The sequence below is a fragment of the Vulpes vulpes genome, chromosome 5, assembly GCF_048418805.1.
Source record: "Vulpes vulpes isolate BD-2025 chromosome 5, VulVul3, whole genome shotgun sequence".
In the NCBI taxonomy this organism is placed as follows: Eukaryota; Metazoa; Chordata; class Mammalia; order Carnivora; family Canidae; genus Vulpes; species Vulpes vulpes.
The window spans coordinates 127774090-127778112 of NC_132784.1; positions in this window are offsets into that span (position 1 = coordinate 127774090).

The following is a 4023-nucleotide window of genomic DNA, read 5'->3' on the forward strand; positions in this document are numbered from 1 at the left end:
ATTTTCCCATCTCCCTATCTTTAAGAATTATGAATTTTTAGGCACTCCACAATCCCAGAATTGAATAGGCCATAGGTTTAACTCTCACACATGGGCAGGACTATATCTTGTTAAAAATCTAGTATTTTGAAATGTTATTCTATGACTCAGGATATTCCATTTCTATTCTAAGTAGTTGTAGACACCAGTTTTCATATACCATTAGGCCCATTCCTGTTCATCTACCTATAAAATTGCTCTCCTTTTGCCTGCCTTCAGATTGAAAAGTTCTCCTTTTTAGTTTTCTTCCTAAGTGTTCCTTTCAAGCCTCTAACTTTTTGTTTTAAAATTGGTACTTCACTCACATAAGTAATAAATCTCTTGGGAAAAATGTAACACATTAATGCTGCAAGAAAAAAAGGTATAGATCCCCTTGCAGTCAGTGAACATTGCCCTCCCAGAGATAACAGCTGTTAAAATTTTGGTGCATATTATCCATAATCATTTTAGTTGCAGAGCCAACAGCTAAATAGGTTCCATGCTCTGGGTGAGCATCTGAATCCATGGTAAATGTAGTATTTCATGACCAATATTCAGTAAACATAGACTGAGCACTTACCATGTGGGCTATGAATCATTCACTCATTCATTCAGGTATGTACTCAACAAGCACTTGGGGTACACACGTCTTTAGAGATAGATCAACAAATTTCATTAAATTACCTAACAGGTTAGTGTGATAAAATTCTATGGGATAAAAGAAAAATTAAGATAATAGAGTGGGAGCTTTGCCTCTTTAAGTAGTGTGGTTTGGGTAGAATTCACCAAAGATGACATTTGAGAATGATTTGCAGTAGGTGAGGTTACTTAAAAATTTTTTTAAAATATTCACAATGAGGTGCCTGGCTGGCCCAGTTGGCAGAGCATGCAACTCTTGATCTTGGGGTTGTATATTCAAGGTCCACGTTGGGTGTAGAGATTACTTAAAAACAAAAAATGAAAATCTTTGAAATAGGTGAGAGCCACATAGATACTATGGTATGGGCAGAACTTTTCTAAGCAGAAATAGTGTATAAAGGTCACCTGGCAGATACGGAGAACAGCAAGGAGACTGGATTGGAATGAGAGATGAGCAAGAAGAGGAGGTCAGAGAGCTAATAACAGGGAATGGGGAGATCACAAGCTTTCTGGGCCATCATAAACTTTGACCTTGCTCTGACTTGGGAAGCCACTGTGGGATTCTGAGCAAAGGAATGGAATGATCTGGTCCTTTTTAGAAGGATTTTTCTGGCTGTGTGTTTGGGAAAGTTGAGGAAGGTAAAGAGAGACCAGTCAGAAGGTTTTAGTAATTTACACAAGAGATGATGGTGGTACTTGTGGAAGGATAAATATATAAAATAATTCATATGTGTAAAAATGTAATAAATATATGTACATAAATTAATCACTATATGTGAGACAATGGGTATATAATGGTGAACTAAGTTAGATATAGTCACTGCCCTTTCGGAGCTTACATTCTAACTCATCTAGAGATTATTCTTGGTAGTCATTCCTAAATTTTCCTCAAAAAATCTCTTATATTCTTTTTCAAAGGATAGTAGCTAGGAAAAAAAAATTATCTTAAAAAATGTATCATGAAAATATACACACAGCCATAATGAGAGAGAAATACTAAGTTTATTAGACTCTGGACATTTATATTACATTTCCTAATAGCTCTTCTGGGTACATTTTCATTGTACAATGTTAAATTAGCGACTTTGGAACAAATCTGTACAATGTACCTCTATTTTTGCGGACTTTAGTCCTGCCTTTGCTAGATCAGTTTTTAGACAGGTGTTAATTTCTTTTGTGAGGTAATATTTCCTAATGATTAAGAGCCTGGCTCTGGAGTTTGGCTGTCTAGGCTGAATTCTTTTTTTTTTTTTTTTTAAGATTTTATTTATTTATTCATAAAAGACACACAGGAAGAGAGGCAGAGAGAGAAGCAGGCTCCATGCAGGGAGCCCGATGTGGGACTCGATCCCAGGTCTCCGGGATCATGCCCTGGGCTGAAGGCAGGCGCTAAACCGCTGAGCCACCCGGGCTGCCCTAGGCTGAATTCTGACTCTCCACCCTGCAACTAGGTAGCAGACTAGTTTCTTACTTACCTCTTTGAGCCTTGGTTTATTTTGCTTTTCTAAAAAATGAGGACAAACAGTATCTTCCTTAGGTGGTCTACTTTGAGAATTAAATGACTTGATTCAAGATATATAGATCTAAGGTACATATCTTAAAGGTAGACTCAATAGGGAATTTCCCAACAAATTTTTCAACCTGAGCAGCTGGAAGACTGGAGTTGGCATTAGCTGGGGTGGAAAAGGTGCTGGCAGAGGGGACTGAGGGTCAAGGAGGTCAGTAGATTGATGTCCAGATGAAAATGACAGAAAAATGAATTGAGTCCTATGGTCTGTTCTTGTTTATGCAATATATGGTCAAACTTGCATTTAGAACATTTAATTTGCATTTCTAAGTGGTAAGCTACTGTGTTTAGACAAGAATGTATGTGAAATACTTAAAATAATTATTAGAAAAATTTGAAGGATAAACTCAGCATGTACTAGCTTCAACCTTTCTTAATTTCAGTCATGTATCTCTCTTCACAAGTTGTTCTTTCATCCAGTTGAATCACTGGATATCCTCTTGCTTTCAGTCTTGCTCTGACTTGACTTACAGAAATTTTATTTTTATCTTCCAACATGATCTCTTGGCCTTTTCCTAAAGCAGGGATCAGATTTTTGTACCAATTTCCAATATTTGCTCTGAGGCAGGCGAGTAGAGGCCCAGCCCCATGTACTCCCACTACCCAAAGCATACCCACCTGAGAGGCCCAAGAGAAAAAACATTTAAGGGTGAGGTTAAGTGAACCTCTAAGATGTTACGGTTGAATAGATTGAAGTGGGGACACAATGGTTGGAGTGCTCCCAGTCACTCAGATGAGCAAGAAAGGTATAAAGAGCTCCTTTATTTGGGAAGATGTAGACACCTGCCATAATCCTACATAAGGCTTTTGCTCCACTTCCAAGCCAAGTGATCAATGAAATGGGCTTATGTTTTCAATTTCTCCTCCCTGACCTTTACAGAGAAAGAGCTCTTAACCTGACATTCATGGAATGGCCTATATAAGTGCATCATGTATAAATCAAGTATAAAATGTGTGCGTGTGTGTGTTTTCCCTAAAGTCTGTAGGGTGCATGAGGCTCTCTACAAGGAATATCTAACTCAAAAATTTAACAACAGTTTCTTCAAAGAGTGCTTATCTTCTGGTTTTTAAGAGTAGCTGTGTCAGTACCTTTGTTTCACCTTCCTGTAATTGATTTTAAGTCTAATGGATTCAGTCAAGACGCTAAATAAAGGATAGAAGGAAACCCTTAGAGATGAGATCTAAAACCACTGGGACTTTTCCCATTGACAAAATTATTTTTTACAAAGTCACAATATTCTCTATTACATAAAATAAATACAATTTGCACTGAGAACAATGCCAGCAAAAAAAAGAGAAGCATGTGTGCCAAGACGCATGCTCCAGCTAAACTGAGCTCTTGAGCTGTGAGTTACAAATAATCCCCAGCTGTGAAGAAAAGAGTCCTGCTTTGTCCTGCTGTCTTTTCTTTCCTCTACAACCAGGAAGAACTGGTTACACATCATGTTTTCTCTTTGCTTTTCACCTTCTTGCTTTTCCATTTTATATCTTCATTACCTTATACAATTTTCATCCTACCCTGAAGAAAGGGCTTGCCTCAAAAGCTAGTTATGGTTACAGATATGGCATTAGAAAGATGGTGCCCAGATCTGGATAAGAGGTCGTTGGATGCACTAGAAGGTTACAGTGATGATCACAAACTGGGCAAAGTTAAGTGTCATTGCAGGGGTTCCAGGTTTCAGAGGATTCTCAGGTGGCAGGTTTCCAGCCAGACCACCTCAAAGGTACCCACGGGCAGGTGTATTTCAGAAAGCTAACAAGAAATTTAACAAAACAAGACATATCCACTGTACAATGGA